The 23,058-nt window shown below is 42.1% G+C and overlaps 1 protein-coding gene across 34 annotated transcripts in view; it reads left to right on the forward strand.

Moving 5' to 3' along the window:
- The window catches only part of KIAA1217 (KIAA1217 ortholog), a 730,776-nt gene that overhangs the window by 612,011 nt on the left and 95,707 nt on the right, over window positions 1-23,058 (forward strand). The window lies entirely within an intron of this gene.

A 23,058-nucleotide genomic window follows, 5' to 3' on the forward strand; every position in this document is an offset into this window, starting at 1 on the left:
ATGCATGTTCCCAGAACATGCAGGGAGGACACATGGACACATTGGTATTATAGGTGTTGGGGCTGTGTTGCTCATGTGTGTTGACAGATTTGAATAAAAGAAACCTGAGGATTTGTCTCTATCAGGCTTTCTCTCCTTCTTTTAGCCAGGAATAAATGACTAAAGCTCTCCATTTTATAGGATTGAAAAGAAGGAGTACTTTTATCTTTGCTTGAAACATGGTGCCGCCGAAGCTTCTATTTACTGGCTCATAAAAGATTTTATGTCTCATCTGTTGTACTTAGGATGACTATAGCGGATGTTCTAGAAAAAGATTTTAAATGTGTTGCCTCCTGAAGTTAGAATTATAATCAGGTGTATTACTGAACAACCCAACTTTCCTTAATGTGTACAGATTTCTCCATTGGCAGGAAGTATTGAAGTATGCCCAAATAGAACATTAAGCAAAATGTAGCCTGAAACTCTAAAAACATGTGTGATTGCCCACCCCTCTGTGTGCAGACTTCACAACATGTTTGCCCAGTTCTTTTATAATAGTCTCATCTGATGAAACAGCAGAAGCACCTGTCATGGGCTGAGCCCAAAGCCTTCTGTAAAAACGTGAGGAACATTCTGATCTCGTTACCATCCCAGTTCTGTCATGGCATCACTCAGAGACCCTAGGCAAATTGCTCATCCTTCCTAGGCTTCAATTTCTTCATCCATAAAATCCTGACCTGTTTCCCAGGAGACCTGAGGGGAAGATCCAGCAATAGAGAAATAGTTATGAAAAGCAGAATGTCTCTCAGAAATTCTTAGTGATGGTAAAGTAGGGAACCATTGGCTCCTGACCAAGTGAAGATAGCTATTCTTTTATGAAAGAAGAACCAAAAGAAAAGTACCAGAAAGAAAAAATTCATCAGAAGGTAGGCAGTGGTAGCCCTAATGTTCTGAATCCTCCATGCCCAGCACCATATTGGAGTCAGTGCTTTTCCAAAGGTTCACCTCCAGGGAGCCTTCAGTGGTGCATGCCATGAATGAGTTCATGGTTAGGAATAGTGGACACGTAGCCTGACCTTACCCAAGGGACCTATGAAAAGTGACTCCACTGAAAACTGCTTTATCTTGCTCTTAACAAAAGATAGAAAGGTTGTTTCTGAAATTTTTATTTGAGACCTTAAGTTTTTGATGAGTGACCATTATAGTATTTGTTTCTCAATTTTTTGACTAGATAAGGTTCACTTGGATGACAATAGCTATCATTTCTCTTATAGAAGAAGTCATATAACATATAATGTGTTGACTCTGAAGCCAGACCCCTCAGAATTATATAGCAGCTCTAGGGATGGCTCAGTGGCTCAGCAGTTGAGCTTCTGCCTTTGACTCAGGGCATGATCCCAAGGTGCCGGGATCGATTCCCACATGGGGCCTCCTGCATGGAGCCTGCTTCTCCCTCTGCCTGTCTCTGCCTCTTTCTTTGTGTGTCTTTCATGAATAAATAAATAAAATATATATATATAGCAGCTCTATCACCTACCACTATGTGAGGTGGGTCATGTTCCTAACTACTCTTTGCCACAGTTTCTTTATCTATAAATGGAAATAAAATTAGAACCGACTTCATAGCGTTGTTAGAATTAAAATAGTTAATTTATATTAATTGCTCAGTATCATTCCTGAACTTTATTAAGTACTACATAAATTGGAAATATTGTCATTATTCAGTATTCATAAAGCCACTGTGGGGAAAATAAATCATGAGCTATTGGCCCACGTTCAAAATGTATCCAGACCCTGGACACTCCTTACCTCTTCCATTCCTAATCCACCACCACCTCTTGCTTAGACTGCGGCAATAGCATCCTCCTGGTTTCTCTGCTACCCCTCTTGCCACCAGCAGTCTCCAAGAGCAGCCTGAGTGGGTTATTCCAACCCCTAAGTCACATCACAGCACTTTTCTGTTCCATGTGCTACATGGCCCATCATTTCATTCAAACTACAAGGCCATCCACTGTCTGGCCTCACCTGCCACCCTTCCCTTGCCCCTCTGCCTTATTTGCATCTTGGTAGTTTCCTTAACATCCTAGCTTTCTGATGCCCAAGACTTTTTATACTTTCTGTTCCCTTTGCTTGAAAAGATCTCCTAGATGTCTGTGAGAAGGTTGGCTTCTCCTTTATTCAAGATGATAATTCACATGTCCTCAATCAGAAGTGAGCTTCCCTGGCCACCCTTCCTGAAATACCTTTTTCTTTTTCTTTCTTTTTTTTTTTTAATTTTAATTTTTATTATTTTTTAAAGATTTTTTTTAATTTATTAAATTAAAAAAATTTTTTTTTAAATTTATTAAATTAAAAATATTTATTCATGAGAGACACACAGAGAGAGGCAAAGACACAGAGGGAGAAGCAGGCTCCCCAAAGGGGAGCCCAATGCAGGATCATGCTCAACCACTCAGCCACCCAGGCTCCCTCCTTTTCCTTTTTTGTTACCAACTTACCTGCCTTATTTCTCTACAGTGGACTAATTACCGCTGGACATAGTATGTGATCATTTGTTTTTGACATTCCTGTCTCTGCCCAAATAGGATAAAAGATCCAGAAGAATTAAGTGTCTTATTTTGTTCACTGCTGTTTTATAATTCTGTTATGGTGCCTGCATATAGTGGGTGCTCAATAAATATATTTGTTGACTTATTTAATGAACTGGAGGGATGATACAGTAGTTTTATTCTACTGTCAAGCACTTTTATGTACACTGTCTTATCCAATCCCATGAAGTAGGAATCCCGGGGCAGGGAATGTGGATTTCTTTGCTTGCACTTATACCTATAAAGAATGGGTCAAATCCCAAAGAGATTTCCAAAGTGACAGGGAGCAGATAAGTGGTAGCTTAGGCAATGGTGAGGATACCAAGGGCTCACTGGAGCATTTGGGGGTTAAGCAGATATTCACTATCTTCACTGCAGTGACAGTTTCATGGATATATGCATATATCAAAGCTTGCAAAATTTCCACATTTTAAATATGTACAATATGTTGTGTGTTCTTTTACCTCAATAAAGCTGTTTAAAAAAGAAATTTAGTAACCTACCAAGGTCACATCACATTTTTCTGGCCAAGCTTGACCAGACCCCATGCAGGTGGACTTCTGGTGTTTTTTCCTACTTCCCTGCACTGGTCACCAGGTGATGAAGGAGAGCTGGGTCTTTAATAGTAACAATACCCGATTTACTATAACATCGATGCCATTGTGTACTTCTGTATTGAAAAGGGAACTTTGATTTTACCGTTTGGAGGTACTTTCTATCACTTATGTAAATTTCCGTACAGTACAGATCAAATTCAGTACAGATCAAATAACCAAAAATAACTGGATAATATTTGAGGACTGGCAGGTTTACAGAATTTTTAGATGAGCAAATTGAAAGAATTAAATGATTTGACCGAGGTCATCGAGAATAGCAGCTTTGGCACAGGAATTAGAAACTGGATAACCCTAGATTTTATTTCTCAGCATGAAAGTCACATTTCTCTTCCTTCCATCTTTTATTGGTAAATTATAACTCTTGCCACCCCCAAACTACCAAGAATGTCTGTTTCTCAAGGTCCTTTGTTCATGTTTTTCTTTTTTTTTTTTTTTAAGATTTTATTTATTCATGAGAGACAGAGACAGAGACAGAGAGAGAGAGAGAGAGGCAGAGACACAGGCAGAAGGAGAAGCAGGCTCCATGTAGAGAGCCTGATGCGGGACTTGATCCCAGGACCCCAGGATCATGCCCTGAGCCAAAGGCAGATGCACTCAACCGCTGAGCCACCCAGGTGTCCCTTTTATTCATGTTTTCTTTTTCTGTCTTGTGAATGAGATACTCTGCATGTTGTCTGGTCTATACAGGACTCATAGTTATGCTTTTTTTTTGTTTAATTTTTTAATTTACCATGTAAGAGGGGCATCATGTATTGAAAACAATATTGATAGAACTGAAATCAGTAGATATCAGTAAAATGTGTATGTCGGGTTAAGTTGGGGCTGAAATTCCACCTATTGTGGTCAAATGGGCCACACGGTAATAAATCTGTTCCTGACAAAGCAGTTGCTCTCATATTGATCAATATTTTCCATTCAAATGGACCCTATAAGAAATTTCCTGTCATATGCTACTGAGTACCTACTCAATGTCTGATGACACAGGGACACCAAGATAGGTAAGCATAAATTCCCAATAAACAGAATAGAACAAATGCACAAGTATTTTGTATTGCAAGGAAAGCATACTATCTTTGAGATTCTTAAGACTGTTTTTTTGGTTTTGTTTTGAGTTATTACTGAATATTTACCTTTTAGCTTTTAAATCTTTTGGTTGATCCCCTTTATTGCTTCCTAAGAACCTTGGTCAAATAATTTATAACTGTGAATTTAGGTGCATTTGCTGCTTGAAGAGTTCGCTTGGTGAATTCTTTCATAATACTAATGATTACTCCTTGGTTTATCCATTATGAGAAATTGTGTGTGTATACATGCATACGTATGTGTGTGGATATATGTATATACATATACACACACATATATACATACGTACACATATATGATTTTCTTAAATCAGAACAGCCTTTTTCCATTATATTTGCAAGCATCAGTAATCCTAGGCAAGCTTATTCTGGCAGAGAGAAGGAAAACAATGGAAAATTTAAATTCCAGTGTGATCTCTCTTTTTTTTTTTCTATTTGCAACATGTCTCACATCTAAATAGACACTAGTATGTTTTCTTGAGTCTAGCTGTGAACATTGAAACATTTTAGTTTTTCTTTGGAATTTGGAGACCAGATACTATCAGTAGGAAGTTGCTAATGGAAATTGATGCTTTTGCTTCTGGCCAAGCATACCACAGAGACTATGGGAGGACCATCCAACTCATGCACAGAGTGTGCCTTATAAAGCCAGAGAAGTCATTGTAGTGGGTGTGTTACTGCAGAGGAACAAGCTCCAGCTAGATAGCTGGACATTACCATAACCAAATTTATTTGTGTCTGCAGAATTCTAAAAGAAAGATCCTGTGCACTTTTTTGTTTGTTATAATTTTCCATTCAGACTGTAAGAATGCCACAGAAACACTTGGTCAAAGAAATCTGAACCTTCTAAAAATATTTCTATAATTACTGATGGCATTTGAGCTGTGTCTCATCTGACTTGCTTGTCAGCCCTCAGCAATCATTTGGGACTATTTTGAGACTGGATTACCCAATGCTGTAGCTTAAGCTCCCCATATTTGTCAAAATCCCCTTCCAGCTACTGTTCCATTTTGACAAAATCACCGGAAAGAGTTGTCTATAAGTATTGTATCCAGTTCTTCTCCTGAGGTTTCTCTTGAACCCACCCATTCAGACCTTCAGTCCCACCACTCCATGGAAATATCTCTGGTCAAGGTCACCAGGGACCACCACATCTGAACTAGCCCTCCTTTGACTTGATTTGTCAGCACCTGACATGCTAGACCACTTCCTGTCCTTAAGACATGTGCTTTCCCTGGTTACCTGGACCCTTCTCACTCAGCAATCTTCCTACCTCACTGACTGTCCCTCTCAGGCCTTTTGTTGTTGGGTTCCTTCTCATTTTCTCACCCATAGGCATGGCTTCAGCCCCCAGACTTCATCTGTTCTCAATTATACTAGTGCCCTAGGTGGTCTGGTGTAGCCCCATGGTGCCAAATGTCACCATTTGTATGGTTGACTTGATTGGCTTGGGCTGCCGTAACAGAATACTATAGACTCAGTGGCTTAAACAATGGAAATTTATTTCCTCACAGTTCTGGAAGCTTGGAAGCTTGTCCAAGATCAAGCTTGTACAAGCTGGTCCAAGATCAAGCTGCCAGCATGGTTGGTTCTGGTAAGGCCTCTCTTCCTAGCTGGCAGGTGACTGCTTTCCCTATCTGTCCTCACATGGCCTTTCCTTGGTGCCTGCAGATGGAGAAAGAAAAAGGGCAGACTCTCTGGTGTCTCTTCCTATAAGGGTGCTAATCCCACCATGAGAGCCCCACCCTCATGTCCTCATATAAACCTTATCACCTTCCAAAGGGCTCACCTCCAATTACTGTCACATTGGGAGTTGGAATTTCAACATAGGAATTTGGGGGGTGGGGCATAAACATTCAGTCCATGACAATGATAATGACCCCTCTGGCTCAAATCTCTCCCCTGAAGTCCAGATCAATAATTCACATCTTCTATTTGACATCTCCCCCATAAGAGGTCCAAAAATGAATTTCTAGTTCCAACAAAACCTAGTCCTTCTAGCGTCTTCCCTATCCCTGTAAATTGCATCCCCCTCCGGACAGTTGCTCACAAATGCCAAAACCTTGCCATTCACCTTGACTCTTTTGACCTCATTTCATACCTAAACTCTCAGAGGATCCTATTCACTCTACTTTCAAAATATATCCAGCCATCTGATCACTTCTCACCATCATTAGTACTCTGCCCAGGTCCATACCACCACAATCCCTCTCCTGTCTGACTGCCTGAAATTCCTGGGGTCTCCTGATGTTAGTCCTTGTCTACGGTAGAATCAGCTTGTAACACAGCAACTCTGGTAAGTAAATCTCACCACCTTAGAGCCCCCTGTTGGCTTCCCAGCTCACTGAGAGTGCAAGGGTCCACAGCCGGACCACTTGCTTCCTTTCAAATCTCCCCTTATCCCATTCCCCATCTCATTCATTTTTCTCCCAACGTACTAGCCCGTTGCTGTTCCTGGAATGCACCAAGTGTGCTCCTTCCTCAAGGAAACTTAACTACTCCTTCTGCCTGTGTTGTTCTCCACCCAGATATCAACAAGACCGGCTCCCACATTTCTTTCAAATACCTTACCAGCGGGTCATCCAACTACCGCTAAGAAAATAGCAATCCACCCACTCCCACCCCACTGCTCTGTGTCCCCCACACCCTGTTTTGTTTTGTTCCCTATTACTTGGCACACTCTACACTTTCCTGTCTATGAGCTTATTGTCTCTCGTACATCAATAGAAGCTAAGATCTCTGAGCTTCCTGTTATATCCCCAAACTTCAGAACACTGTGTGGCAGGCACTAAATAAATATTTCTCGAGTGAATGAAATCTGTCTTTGATGGTACTAATTCTGCTGAAGTGAGCACTGAGCTCCTGCTCTGTTATCTGAAATGGCCCTGAGCTTCATGAACGTTCTCTATTGCTCAAGCTTTCATTTAAGGATCAATCTGCTCCACTTTTAGTTGTGTTAACTTAGAGAAGTGCACTATGTAGGTTGAATCACTCGTGCTGTGGCAAAGTGACAGAGTCTATTATTCTCCCTTTTGTTATGCTTGTTTTAAAGCATAATGTTTATATATCAGTTGAATTGCTATTACAGAAAATAAAGCCAAGAGAATGCACGGATGCCTGTAAGTGGTAGTAATTTGGGTTGGGTATTGTTTCTCCAGGTTTCTTCTAGCAAGCAGTAAGTTGCTCAACGTATCCAATGCATGTTATGATGAGGGCAGCCCAGGTCAACAACTTGGCTTGATTTATTCCTTAGCTAATCAAGCGGGTACAGGTACCACAGGGCTTGTGGCTTCTTGCCCAATGCCTTTAGTAGGGCTGTCAACAATTCTTGAGGCATTGAGGGGGACCTCTTCCCTATGAAAGTGAGGAGAGAGGGAGGATAGTTATTTATGGTGAATCTGGAAGCAGGGGGTGATATTTTACCGGCAGTGACAAAGGAGACCCTGGGACCTAGAGCTGAACAAGGATGCTTTGTCACCGTGGCCCGTCCCCACCCACCACTCCCAGAGCTGCTTTAGCCAACCTCAGACATGGGTTCTGTGTCGTGACCTTGTGGTTGAGAACAGAAGCTGCTCTTAAAAGGCAGCACTGCAACTTCAAAGGCAAATGGGGAGGAGGAAGTAACCATGTGTGATGTCTCTTACCTGCCTCTTCGGAAAGTACCAGAGGGGAACAGGAGGTAAAGGTACAATAAAAAGTCTTTCAGGGCCTTTTGAGAACAGTGAGCAAGTTCAGTTGTCACACCAGGCCCTGGAGGTTCCCTAGCACCCAGAGCCAGGCCTGCCTCAGAGCCCCTGCGTGCTGGGGGCTGGGCATTGTCGGGGGCCCTAGGGGGAGGGAGTAGAACGTGGCCTCATCTCTTTATTCCTGTGCACTTTTCCACTTGCTCTTAAAGCAGGAAATGGCATAGAAGGGTAGCTTGGGGAAAATTGGATAAGCCTGACAAAAACTTTGAGACGCCTTCTTCCCCACCAGGCCAAGTACCCCCAAAGACTTAGATCAGAACACCCGAACAATCGGTCCGCCTCAACCACTGTCCCCTTTCTCTCCCGCTCACATACCCTGCATGCATGACAGTGATCCTGAGCACTCATCCCCGGCCTTGGAGGTCTGGGGCCTTTACAGTGCCATCTCTCTGGATGCTCCTAAGCACTAGCTCTCTAGGGGACCCCTTTATTCTTCTGGCTGGAGCTGACATTGCAGATCTCCCCACAGGGGCAATGACAGAGGATACAGTGGAGGCTTCCAGAAGATCCACACCCTCTGGCATGGACCCGAGGACACAGGAGGAGTGATCCTAGAAGAACAGGGAAGACAAAGGGAGGGGGAGCGGGCAGGAGGCCAGGGACAAGCCTCGGAACCGACTCAACTTGCCTCATGCTCTGTCACTGCCCACTTGAGGCTGGAGCCTGGCTGGATTTGCCTGGGAGTGTCCCCAGGACGGCGGTGGCCTGTCATGGTTGAGGGAATCTTTACAACAAGCCAGGAAAAGTCTACTGAAAGCCCAGAGGAATCAGGTTATGAACAAAATAACAGAACAATTAGCATGTAACAGGAATAGGAAAAATACAAAGTTTAAATAATACCAAAAGCGCTTCACCAATGTATAAAATGTAGAGATACTAAAAACAGCTCAGCGTGACTCCGCCGGTCCTAACATAAAACCAAATATAAAGTAACTGAGTCCCTGGAGAAGCAGAGGACACTCAGGTACCTGCTTCCATCAGGACTACTCAAAAAATAAATTTAAAATCACCTGTTGATAGAGTGGACCGCGCACCAACTTGAACGCCAGAAGGTGAGGAAGGTCCTATCCCTAACTTAGATGCCGACATTGGGGAAACATGTCTCATCTTTCTCTGCCACACTCAAGCCTGCCTGGGGCAAGAGCATAGGGGCTCATATACCATCTGTCTAAATATTTTTAAAGCTATAAGTCAAGCTGGCAAACGGTTAGATAAAATATGCTCTATCCTCATACTTTGATAAATATACCTTTGTGACCACATAGAAAGCCAGATTTGATTTTAGAATCTTCAAAAATGCTCACAAGAGTTCTGTGCTGTATCACGAGATGGAAAAAGCCCTCCCCACCTCCAGCCTGTTGCAGCCCACCCCTCGCCTTGTCCTCGTTTCCACGATGCAAATGTGAGCCATTACCCAGCTCACGTGGATGAGTGCCCTCCACGTGCCCTGCAAAGAGTGGTGCCTCCATCACCCCTTCATACTTGGGGTGCATGCACCTATGTTAGAGCTGGGAGAGGCTCTGAAGTGTAGTGCCCAGGGCAGTGGTCCCTTTGTCATGCTCCTCCTCCATCACACAGTTTGGCTTTTATTCCATGGGGACTTATGCAAATAAGCACTGCGCTTCCATGGAATCCGATCACAAACATTAAGGAAGTTGATCATTCCTGGGAGAGTTGGCATTAGGTGGATTGCCTTATGTTTTTGGGTCATAAAGGAGAAACAGCAATTCTGGGTTGTTTTTTTTTTTTTTTTTTAAGAGCTCCAAATGAAGGCCAGTGAGATATGAATTCCCCCAAACTGCCCACACGCTTTTTCTCATCGCTTTCTGGAAAAGAATTCTGAGCCTCCCCCTCAGGCACCTAAGAAGAAGCTGAGAAAAAACAGTCCAGAAGAGGAACAGCTGCTCTGCCCAGTGCATGCCTCACCCTCCTCGTTAGCCACACACCCTGCATTGCCTTCTCAAACAGACCTGAGGAGCAGAAAGGCAAGGAGTAACATTTGAGTGTTCCTGAATATCCCTCAATGGCTGCCCGTGGCCAGAGGGTCACCTTTTGACTGAGACAGCTCCCTCTTTTGGGCCTGGTGACGAGTGGATGCACCCCTAGGCCTCAGGGTGGCAATGACCAGTCATTTACTCATTGATGACTGATGACCATTTTTCCTCAAAAATATTTCCCAGAAGTACTAGAGAGTGGATGAGTTCCACAAGAGTCACAGACGCACAGGGACTAGCAATACTGGGGATGGGAGCCCCTGTGGAAGCCTGGACCTAGGAGAAGACCAAGGGGTACAGCTGGGCACTGAGAGACAGGAAGGGAAAAGACATGGAAGAAATGGCACCAGAAGACAAGGCTCTTGGGGGTCCCAGCATCCACATTTACTATTTTTTAAACATGAGTTTCAAATAGTAGGAGTCTAAAAAAAAAAACAAATAGTAGGAGTCTGCCCTATGGAATAAGATCCTAGAGATTGGGTCTACAGGCATCTGTTTATAACATTATTCATCAAAGAATGGTTTTTATTTTATTGCCATTAGCATATCAAAGTATAAAGAAGCAGCTCTGCTCCCATTTACCTAGAAAGTTCCCTCTGGGAATTCCTTGGTGATCCTGGAGTTTGCCTACAAGGGGACAGAAGAAGCTCATCTCACCCACATCTTACAATGTCTTTCTCCCCCAGCTTGAGGACCAAATAGGTTGTTACCTTTTCAAGCAGAATAATATTCACAGAATAGTAGAAAATAAAAGAAATTCTGAGCAGTAAAATTAATACTACATATCGGTGGGGTGTTTTTCTTTTTTAAGATTGTATTTATTTATGCATGAGAGACATGCAGAGAAAGGCAGAGACACAGGCAGAGGGAGAAGCAGGCTCCCTGTGGGGAACCTGATGTGGGACTCGATCCCAGGACCCTGGGATCAGACCCTGAGCCAAAGGCAGACACTCAACCACTGAGCTGCCTAGGTGCCCCTTGGTGGGTTTTTTAAATCTATATGTAAATAACATAAAACCTAGAATTTCATACTGAAAACTTTTCTAAAGACATATTTATTTATCCATAATAATTACTAGTTATTATTATGTAAAATCCTAATAAAGTATCAGAAAAGAAAATAAATTTCAGATTAACTCAGAGGGTTTCTTACTAACATCCATGATCTCTGTGCCTATGATTGAAGAAAATGCAGGATGTATAAGTCTCCTAGTGGGATGGTTATAGGCTTTTCTCTGAATTATAGCTAGAGTCTTTCTGGTACTTTGAAAACATACATTGGAAACTGTAAAAGTTGCATTTCTCATATCCCTGGAAGGTCAATTAATTTTTTTCTGAGACCATGATTATTATACTTTTACACTTTTGTTCTTATCGTTAAGAAAATCTAGTTCTTCCTTTTGTGGCCTTTACCCTTTGCTTTGTACTATAGAATTTCTATACCCAATATTTTACCACAGCTATTTGCATCTGTCTAACACCTGAGAGACAGTGTAGTACAATGGTTACGGTCATTAAAAGGGAGAGTGAGTCAAGTCACTTCTCTTGCCTCAGTGTTCCTCATCTGTGAAATGGAGATAATTACAGTCGTGACCTCATAGAGAAGATTAAAAAAGTTAATATATGGAAAGGTCAGTATCTGGCATGTGGCAAGTGCTCTGTAAGCTTCTGTCAAATTTTTTCTAAAGATTTATTTATTCATTTACTTTTTTGCAAAAGAGAGCACATGCAGGAGGGACAGAGAGAGAGGGAGAATCTCAGGCAGATTCTGCCCTGAGCTCTGAGCCCGATGTGGGGCTCAATCTCATGACTTTGAGATCATGACCTGAGTCAAAACCAAAAACCAAGAGTCTGATACTGACTGTGCCACCCAGGCACTCCAGTATCTGTCAAATTTTAAAAGGCAAATTATCTCTTTTTTTTTAAGTTTTTGTTTGTTTGTTTGTTGTTAGTATTCTCTATACCCAACGTGGGGCTCAAACTCGTGACCCCAAGATCAAGAGTAGCATGTGCCTCTGACTGAGACAGCCAGGTACCCCAAAAGGAAAGCTCTCGTTCTGTACAATGATTCAGTCCTCTGGCATTTATAAAGAAGCAAAATGTAAAATTCCATCTCCTTTCCTTCCCCTCCTTCTTTCCCAGAGCTAAGTACACGGTGAAGCTGAGGGATGTGACTGTCACGCAACTTTTGGTGCTTCTACTGGTGTATTCATAAATAGCATGTATGTGTCATAAAACGTAACATCAATGGGAACATATTGCGTGTATCCTTTATAACATCCTGTGTCCATTCTCACATTATGGTTTTGAGATTGATCCATGTTGATAGATTTGGTTCTAGTTCATTCATTGTAAGTGCTGTTTACTGTTCCATCATATGAATAAACCACCAAGAACAAATTGGTGGGAATGGTGTTGCAGTGAGTATCCTAGAACAAGGGCTCACATCTGAGACTTTAATCTGTGTTGGATAATTTAAAGAAATAGCTGGGGGATGGGTTGCACATCTTCAGCTCTCCCCGGCGTTCCACCAGCAATGAGTAACAGACTGTGGTTTCTGTGAGCTGGCCAATACCTCAGGTTATTGGGTTTATGGACTTTTTGTCTCTCCGCTGGGTATGATATGGTATGCCATGGTTTCCATTTTTATTTCCGTAATTAAGAGTGAGGTTGGGTACCCTTACGGTTATTGGCTGCTGGTGCTTCTTCCTCTGTGATTTGCCTTTTTATGTCCATCTTTGGATATCTATTATTGCCATTTTCTATTTTCTTATTGATTTATAAGATTCCTTAGTTATTCTGAATACTGATCATTGGTAGAGCATGTGAGTTGTAAATGACTTCTCTCAGACTGTGGTTTGTCTTCTTGGTTGATAATGTCTTTTACAATAAAAATATTCATTTTAATGTAGTGTCATTAAGCAGTATTTTTCTTCTATGACTTTTGGTTTTTATTTCTTTTAAAAGTCCCTATACTGCTTTGCCAGGAGATGGTACCATGTTTTGGTATGTTTTTCAAATTTCCTAGCTTTTAACTTCTCACAGGTCTTTAGACCATCAGGAATTTATTTTTACTTATGGTGTAAAGAAAGGGTTTTTGTTTGTTTGTTTGTTTGTTTTGTTTTGTTTTTTACTTTTTCTATTTGGAGAACCAGTTTTCCTGATATCACTTATTAAACAATAGTTTCTCCACTGATTTGTACCCTCCCTTCTGTCAAATGTCAAGCTTTCATAAAACCTGTGTCTTTTTCTAGGCTGTTTGTTCTATCCTGGTGCCAAAACAACATTTTTAATAGTGTTAATAGTTGGTAGAGCAAGGACTCCCTCTTACTGTTGCTCTTTGGAATTGCCAGAGTATTGCTATACATATTTTTATTAAACTACATTTTCTATTTTTTTCTAATATTTAAGGTTGCTGTTGATTCTAGATACTGATCTTATATCATTCAGTCATATTGAATCCTTATTAGTTCTAACAGTGTCTCCAGGTTTCCATGGACTCTCTGTTACATCACCTAAAATAATCACAGTTCTGATTATCCCTTCTAATCCATATGCATTTTATTTCTTGTTCATGTATTAACTGTGCTAGTGAGACTGACTTCAGTCGCAGCAATGGTAAAAAAAAAAAATCTGAGTTTAAAGATTTTATTAAAAAAAATAAATAAAGATTTTATTTTTAAGTCATCTCTACACCCAACGTGAGGCCCAAACTTACAGCTTGAGATCAAGAGTTGAATACTCTGCCAACTGAGCCAGCCAGGCGCCCCTAAAAGACCTTAGTTTAAAGAGAATGCTTCTCATGTTTCATCATGAAGCATTACCTTTCTTTGAGGTTTTTTGGTTGGATTACCTTCACCAAGTTAAGAAAGTTCTCTTTAATTCTCAAATTTTTAAATTTATGCATGCATTTTGGATTTTCCTTCACATTTTTGTGACACTATCAAGATTATCGAATAGTTTCTCTTTGCTTACTTCTTTTCTTTTCTTTATTTTCAGAGAGAGATGGGGAGCACAGACAGAGGGAGGGGCAGAGGGAGAGAGAGAATCTCAAGCAGATCCTGTGCTCAGCACAGAGCATGACTCGGGGCTTGATCTCACGACCCTGAGATCATGACCTGAACTGAAATCAAGAGCTGGACTCTTAACTGACTGAACCACCCAGGCATTCCTTTCCTTATTTCTTAATGCATGCTGTATTAAGACTAGACTATCTAGTGTTAAACCATCCTTATATTCCTGAGATAAATTCTTCTTGGTCATGATTTTTTTCACGCATTGCTAGGTTTATTTTGCTAGTATTTTATTTAGGGGCTTGCATTTATTTATTTTTTTTTAAGATTTTATTTATTTATTCATTATAGTCACAGAGAGAGAGAGGCAGAGACACAGGCAGAGGGAGAAGCAGGCTCCATGCAGGGAGCCCGACGTGGGATTCGATCCAGGGTCTCCAGGATTGCGCCCTGGGCCAAAGGCAGGCTCCAAACCGCTGCGCCACCCAGGGATCCCCAGGGGCTTGCATTTAAAGTTGAAGTTTTTCCTCTTACTAGTTTCCTGTGATTCAGATTAATACTAGCAGAACAGACATAACGATGTATTTTATTTATTTATTTATCTATTTACTTATTTATTTAAAGATTTTATTTATTTATTCATAAGAGACACACAGAGAGAGGCAAAGACAGAAGCAGATTCCCTGCAGGGAGCCTGATGGTGGGACTCAATCCCAGGACCCCAGGATCATGACCTGAGTTGAAGGCAAATGCTCAACTACTGAGCCACCCAGGTGCCCCGGACATTTGCAATGTTTCAATTAGCTGACTGCTCACCTTAAGTGTAAGACATAATCCAGTTCTGGTTTATTGTGCGCATACTCGATTGTTTCTCACAGGATTTTCATACATTTTCTGCCTCAATTGCTGAATGACATTTAAGATTAGATCATTGACTCCATTGACTTTGCTACAAGGTCTGTAGTGACTTTGCATTATAGCTTCTTCATAAACAAGTTTCTTTGTTTTTTTCTTTCTTTAAAAATTTTTTTGGGATCGCTGGATGGCTCAGCAGTTGGGCATCTGCCTTTGGCCCGGGGTCCTGGGGTCCCCGGATCGAATCCCACATCGAGCTCCCTGCATGGAGCCTACTTCTTGCTCTGCCTGTGTCTCTGCCTCTCTCTGTGTCTCTCATGAATAAATAAATAAAATCTTTAAAAAAAATTTTTTTTTAATTTATTTGTTCATGAGAAACACAGAGAGAGAGGCAGAGACATAAGCAGAGGGTGAAGCAGGCTCCTCATGGGGAGCCTGAGGCGGGACTTGATCCAAGGACCCCGGGATCATGCCCTGAGCCAAAGGCAGATGCTCAGCCACTGAGCCACCCAGGTGTCCCTACAGACAAGTTTCTAACAAGTAAGATACACTGGGAATGAATAGGGCCCCAGTACTAAAGATCAGCGTCTGATGCATTCATGACTTGAACACAATTTGCATTCCAGAAGTCATCCACAGATTCTTCAAGGCATTTTTTTAGAGAAATGCCTTGGGATGCTCACTCCAATGGTGCTATCATATCCCTTGAGTCCCAACTGTACCAATTTGTCTGGAACAAAACAGAGTTAAGAGGCTGAGCACTAATGGTGCCATTACTAAGACTTTGTGTCAAAAATGAGTGCCCCCGAGCAGGATCTCTGTCTAGGACTGTTGTCTGTCAGGTTGTTGAGGGAACAAGACCATATCATATTCAACTTCTAACAAACTTATTGCTTTAACATGTTCTTCCACAATGCTACCACAGATGGCTCCACAATTATGAGCCTTTAAAGCACATTCTACGTCAGAGTTTGGCACAAAATTGCTATTTATTTTCCTGGAAATATTTAGCCTTTCATGAAGATTCTCTGTTAGGGAGCTCTCTGAGAGTCTCCATAATCCCTCAGTTATAACTACTAGAAGATAAATTAGTTAAAAGACTTAACAAAGTCTCATGTTGCCTTTAAATATCAAGTATCTGGATGGAAGAGAAAAAGGTTTGATAGATATGATCATTTTCATATACCAATGCAAAGATTTGGCGTTTACTCAAAACAAAGATACTGAAATCTGAGAGTCCAGTTACTCCAAAAATAAAGAGCATCTAGACTTTCTTTTAAAGAATAAATTTTCTGTTACCATCTTCGTCCTCACAAGGCCAGTGTCACCATCCAGCTTTGTCACCTACTTGAAAAGCTACTCCATAGGAAGGGATATAGCAGCATGGGTCTTCTCCGGGACGGAAAAAGTTACTGACATCTGAGGGCATGCTAGAGCTTTCCAAGGAACACACGCAGACTTGTCTTGAAATCGCTGCTGTGTCTGAAACGGCATGTCAGCTGGTGTTAGGTATGAATTGCTAACTTCTAAAAAACAGTGTCGATTGTGGAAACTCTGGAAGGGTTAGAACACAAGGGGTGATGAGCAGGTTACCATTGTACGTCCCATTCCTGGTATAAGACCTGGTCTTACACCATAGGGGCTTAGGTAGTGAATGGATGAAGGCTTCCCTACGGGCCCCACCTCAACCCCTTTAAGGGTACTCCAGGATGTTAACTATACTGGACTCTTTTTTCTTTATGTTAAATACCAATGTCTTTCCCATTTCAGATGCCGATTTACCTTCTTCCAACTCCACTGGAAGTTTTTATAGGAGGAGTCTCCTGTGGCCCATCTCTTTTGGCTCAAAAAAAATACTCAGTTTACTGAGTAGAATCCCTAACTGGCCAGTCTCTTTAGATCGGTAGGGGTTATCTTTTCAAATGATCAAATCAAAGCATACTTCTTTTAGGAAATGGAGAATAGAATGTAGAGAAAATCTTAGAGAATGTTATCAAACATGAACTCACCACCCTAAGACAACCACTCTTGTCATTTTGGTGTACAGTCATCAAATAGATAGATTTATCATGAGCCTGATAGAACCAAGGTTCAATCCTTATAAGTAAATAATTAACTTTCAAACTGAATTTTATGTTTCTAATATTGTACTGTGGTTCCTAAAGCAGTCCCTCAAAACTGTATAATCTTCAGACGATATAAAACCTGGATTCATCACTGCCATCAAGGTGATTAATGGACTTTTGCAAATGTAGTTGCTTTCTGTTTTATAGTATGCTTTATCACTTAACAGATACAGTTTTTCTCTTATTCTTCTAGAATTCTTTTTAATAACAGCAGAGTGTTCAATGAATAGATTTGTTAAGTGATTTATTAAATGAATCCCCTAATGTTGGAATTCCCCCATATTATTCTTATAGGTAATGCATTATTGAGCATCCTGATAATTATATCTTTGTGCATAAATATATAGAAATGGAATTACTGGCTCAAACCATATGTATAATTTGGGGGGCTTATAAAGTATATAAATAAATAGCACTTTAGAGAAATGGTGTCCGTTTACTTTCCCAACAGTGGTATGTGAGAAAATTCATTTTCCCGACCCTTGTCAACACTGTTTATTGTATTATAAAAACCTTTCCCAACTTTACAATTATAAAAAAGCTATTTTAATATTTATGTTTTTCTTATTAAAAATAAAAACTATGCTTGCAATTTCAGTAAAACATCATATAAGCACATAAGTAAGAAAATTAATTCCTCAATTCTTAGTGGAAAAGTGATGGAGAAGCGACTGGGGGAAATGGCTCAGAGATGGTAGTGTGCCTGCAAGCAAACTGGTAGGAAGATCACCCAAGGTGGTGGCACAGCATGCAACATAAATATGATGCAAAGTTCACAAAACAATAAGATTTCCAGTATAACTGTAGTACCATGGGAATGTGGCATGGTTTGAGATAGGAAGGCAGGAATAGGAGCCTGAGGGCTGTACTAGTCCATTTGCTAGAACAAATCACCATAGACTGAATATCTTTTTTTTTTTTTTTAAGATTTATTTATTTTAGAGAGAGAGCAGGGGCAGGGGGAGAAGTGGAAGGAGATGGAGAAACAGACTCCCTGCTGAGTACAGAGCCAGACATGGGACTTGAGATCATGATCTGAGCTGAAATTAAGAGTCGGACACTTAACTGACTGAGCCATCTAGGCACCCCACCACAGACTGAGTATCTTAAAGCCATTTCTTTCTCACACTTCCGAAGACTGGGAAGTTCAAGACCAAGGCACCAGCAAATCTGGTGTCTGGGGAGGGCCTACTTTCTGGTTTACAGATGGTGGTCTTTCCCTTGTATCCCCACATGGCAGAGAGCAGAGAGAGAAAAAAACTCTCTTGTCTCTTCGAAGGGCACTAATCCCATCAGGGTCCTCAATAATTACCTCCCAGAGTCCCCACCTCCAAAAACCATCAAGTAGAGGATTAGGATTTTAACATAAAAATTGGTGGGGGAGGGGCAGCCCCCGGTGGCCCAGCGGTTTAGCGCCGCCTTCAGCCCCGGGTGTGATCTTGGAGATTTGGGATGAGTCCCACGTCAGGCTCCCGGTATGGAGCCTGCTTCTCCCTCTGCCTGTGTCTCTGCCTCAATCTCTCTCTCTCTCTCTCTCTCTCTCTCTCTGTCTGTGTGTGTGTGTGTGTGTGTGTGTGTGGTGTGTCTTTCATGAATAAATAAAATCTTTTAAAAAAAGAAAAAAAGAATTGGTGGGGGAGGGATGCCTGGGTGGCTCAGTGGTTGAGTGTCTCCCTTTGGCTCATGTCATGATCTTGGGGTCCTAGGATTGAGTCCTACATCGAGCTCCCCACAGGGATCCCCTCGTTCCCCGCCCCCCGTTTATGTCTCTGCCTCTCAATCTGTGCTTCTCATGAATAAATAAATAAATGATCTTTAAAAAAAAAATAAAAGAAAAGAATTGGTGGGGGAGGGGCACAAACGTTCTGTCCAAGCAAGAGGATGGTGTGAAAATCCTTGCATACCATATCAAAATAAAAAATATTTGAGAAGATGTCCCATGTTCTGGACTGATTTTTTAAAAAATTTTTTAAAAAGATTTTGTGTATTTATTCATGAGAGACACAGAGAGAGGCAGAGACCCAGGCAGAGGGACAAGCAGGCTCCCCACAGGGAGCCCCATGTGGGACTCAATCCCAAGACCCAAGATCACGACCTGAGCCAAAGGCAGATGCTCAACCACTGAGCCACTCAGGTGCCCCTAGAACTGATTCTGAGATTGGAAAGATCCTGAGGATGTTTAGTACAAGCATGACCTGCTGAGTGTACTTTGCTTTTTATAAAATGTGGCCAGGAGTTCTTGGTAAAAAATCCACATTGCCCCCGCAGGACCATTGAAGGGAAAGAACTCTTGAATATTCTGGCATCTTAGAATGGCTCCAAGTGTCGTGAGGTTCATTTCAACACTCTGCTGCTTCCAGAGCCCTGTGCCTTCCCCCGCTCCTCTCAGCATGTGGACTGTTTCTAACCACATGTCTGCATTTAAGTTGACTTAAGATGGGAATCTTTTTTCTGAGCTGCCCCCCTGTCATGCTTCAGCATTGTCAAGCAGATGGTCAGGCGAAAAGTGTGAGGACAGCTAAGATCGTCCAGAGAGGAATGGTGGAGGAGATGGATGTGGCTCAGCGCAGGATTTCAGAGGCCCTAGGCTTCAAGGGAGAAAACCTCGGGTCTGTGGATGAACATAATGGGATATATAGGCTAGTTAGCTGTTTACTAGCTTTTACTTCAGGCAAGTTACCTGGACCTTCTGAGCCTCGCTTTCCCTGTCTGTGAAATGGGGCTTCTAATACCGACCTGCCCTGAGAGGCAGGGCTGATTAAGTGAAATCCGTGCATACCATTTCTGACACATAGCAGATGTCCCACAAATGCATTTCCCTGTCCTCTTCTCTTCTTCATAAAAAGGGAGTTTATGGTCCAAAGTCCTTCAGACTTTCCCAGTAATCTGGAGCAGACGACGCAGCTCAGAGCTAGGAAGGTATGCCAGAGCGTACTGAACCTCATCACTGTGCCAATAAACAGCCATGATAGATTAAGAGATTTCCTTCTGAGTTTAAGCATTTCTAAATACCTCTCCTGAATTGAGAAAGCAAACTGAATCAAGTGTAAAAAGACTATTCTCCTCTGTTTGTAAAGGCATCTTTCCCGTCTTCTCCGGATTTTCACGATCTATAACTGGACTGTGTACCCAGCTGGCAGCTGTGCCAGCCAGACCCTGAGGTAACCGTAATTTGGGCCCAATTTTTTTTTTTTTCACTCAGAGCCTACAAATTCTATTTCAAGCACATACACGTACAGAATGCAGATGTGGGAATGAAAACCAGGCCCTTTGGGTGAATGAGGCTGTGATATTTGACTGGAGTGAGGCCATAAGTGGCCCATTGGCAGGGGCCTCGCCCAGGCATGGTCGGGGCCCAGGCCGCAAGAGTGGTTTTGGCCTTTTGCTGTGGCGTTACTGATCACATGGGACAGTCCTCACATCTCCCGTTTGGGGCGAAAAATTGCAAGATCTGTGATGAGACAGACTTGAAAGGATTCTTCTGAACCCTGAGGAATGTGTAACAGCATGGATATTTGGAAAAACTAGCTCCCTGAAGAAGCTGAGAGGGGAAATTTAGCTGCTTATGCTCAATGCAAAAGGACTACTCTAATCAAGGAAACAGCACTTCAGAAAGTAATTCCAACGTGTATACAAATCGAGAATAAGGTTATGAGGCTGTTTCATGTAGCAAAAGCTCTTGTAGCTTAGATACACCCCCAAATGAACACTGCTTTTGGATGACTGATAAATCATTCACTGTTTCATTATTCAACAAACATTTATTGAAAACCTGCTACGTAATAGGTAGTATCTACAGGTCCTAAGGGTACCTTAGTGAATGACAACAGCAAAAACATTAAAAAGAATCCCTGACCTCCTGAAACTTACAGTCTAGAAGGAAAAAATGATGATAAACAATAGCAAGAGTTAAAATATGAATTATATGTGGAAAATGCTGAGGAATAGAAACGGAACAAGGGTGGGGTATGAAGTATTAGGGAGAATGGGTGCTGAAATGTTGACAGGGTGGTGAGAGAAGGCCTTGCTGAGAAGCCAAGTCTCCTAAATACCTGGTGGATGGTCTGGATGGATATAGATCTAGATCGAAAGTATAGCCCTCTGGATTTTCAAAGCTATTTCTCTATTGTCTTCTGGTTTCTGGGTTGCTATTGAGATAGCTCATGCCTTTCTGACTCCTGCTCCTTTGTTTGTAACTTTTCTCCCCAACCCTCTGGGAACTTGTAGGACCTTCTGTTCTCCACCCCCTCCCCCCCCCACCCCACCCCCTGCCAGCTGGAATGTCTCCATGACAAGCGTGAGTGTGTTGTGTGTTTCATAAACTTTTTCAATCTCTGATTTCAGATCCTTCAGTTTGGGGGAAAGCTTTTTATAATACTTTCTGTAAAACTTTTGTTTTTCTTGATCTCCTTTTTATCCCAGTTCCCGTAAGACTTGGGGTGCTCTGAAATGACTGTTTTTCTTTAAAAAAGGAGGATATTATTTATTTACTCATGAGAGATACAGAGAGAGGCAGAGACATAGGCAGAGGGAGAAGCAGGCTCCCTGTGGGGAGCCCGATGTGGGACTTGATCCCAGGACCTCCGGATCACTACCTGAGCCGAAGGCAGATGCTCAACCGCTGAGCCACCCAGTTGCCCCATGATTCTGGTTTTCTTATTGTTTTCTACTGTCTCCTGTCCCATAGTCTTTTTGCTCTACTTTCTGAGATTTCATCACCTTTTTCTTCCTCCTTGAAATTTTAATTCCTACTCTCACGGTTCCCAGAGTGGACTCTTGCTCTCTAAATGTTCCTCTTTTCTCGGACTGTCTCATATTTTCTGAGTTTCTTTTTTTCTGTTTATTTTGGTGTTTCATGTTAATGGTTTGTAAAAAATGTCTGTTAATCCCGGATAATCTAAAAAAATCCTGGGTAATCTGCCAGTGTGTGAGGGAGGCACAGTCATACTAACTGGAAGCTTTCATGTATGGGTTGGGCTGTTTCGCAATGGAGTGACCATATACAACCTGAGCATTACTCTCAAAAAATCTGTTGGTCTCTTCTCACAGGCCAGTCAGCTTTTCTAGAGAGGTTCCTCCAGGTTCTTGACTGCGGGTCACCCCTTTGCAAGCATTTTGTGAGGAGGCACCTTGCCCACCCTCCCCCGTGCCGTGTGAGCTAGAATCCAGCCTGATTGACTCTATCTCTTTAGTCTGTTATGGATATGGGGGGTCAGTTGGCTGAGTGGGACAGAAGGAAGCTTTGAACGGGTTGCAGCACCTTTTAAAAGAAAAGGAAGTTCCGTCAGGCCTCATGCTTTCCACTCAATCTGCAGTTCTCCCCTCAGAGGGATCTTGGGCTTTGCTTCTGGAGCTTTCCTAGCCCTGCATGCTTTATGTGGATTTCTCCCCTTGAAGATGTAGGTGTTGGGTGTTCTCTTGTCTGGTGTTGTTTCCTTTCTCATTCCCTTAATTCTTTGACTTATGCTTTTCTATTCTTCACCCTCACTTTAACGGAATTTCAGGAGGACTTAGAGACAAATTTGTTGCATGAATTGCCTGGTTGTAACCAGAAGCCAAATTCTATTCTCTTTTGAGTCTCTCCTGCCAAAGGCTACTTGAGCAATCTTGGTCTGTCCTCAATAGATTCTCATAAGTGGATTCAAATTAAATGTCAGGATCTTTGATACCCTGTTTCAGTTATACATTTCTGAATAACAAGTGACCATAAACAGTGAATTAAATCAACAATTATGTGTTTGCTTTGTTCTGTATTTTGGGCAGGGCTGAGAGGGGGCATCCCATTTCTGCTCCATGTGACAGCAGCTGGGGCAGGTCACCTGGATCTGGGGGTTCTCCTCCCAAGGTGGGTCACCCACATGACTGGCCAGTGGTGGTGGCTGTAGAATGGATGCTCAGTGGGGGCCGTCAGTGAGGGCTTTCATTCTTCTTCATGTGGCCTCCCCATGTGGTTCAGTTGGATTCGCAGAAGCTTGGTTCTGTGAGTCTCCAAGACCACACTTATCATGAGGACAAGGTCTAGTGTGTAAGCACTTACCAAGTCTCCGTTTTGCACTTT

The sequence above is a fragment of the Vulpes vulpes genome, chromosome 2 (assembly GCF_048418805.1).
Source record: "Vulpes vulpes isolate BD-2025 chromosome 2, VulVul3, whole genome shotgun sequence".
NCBI classification, from domain to species: Eukaryota; Metazoa; Chordata; class Mammalia; order Carnivora; family Canidae; genus Vulpes; species Vulpes vulpes.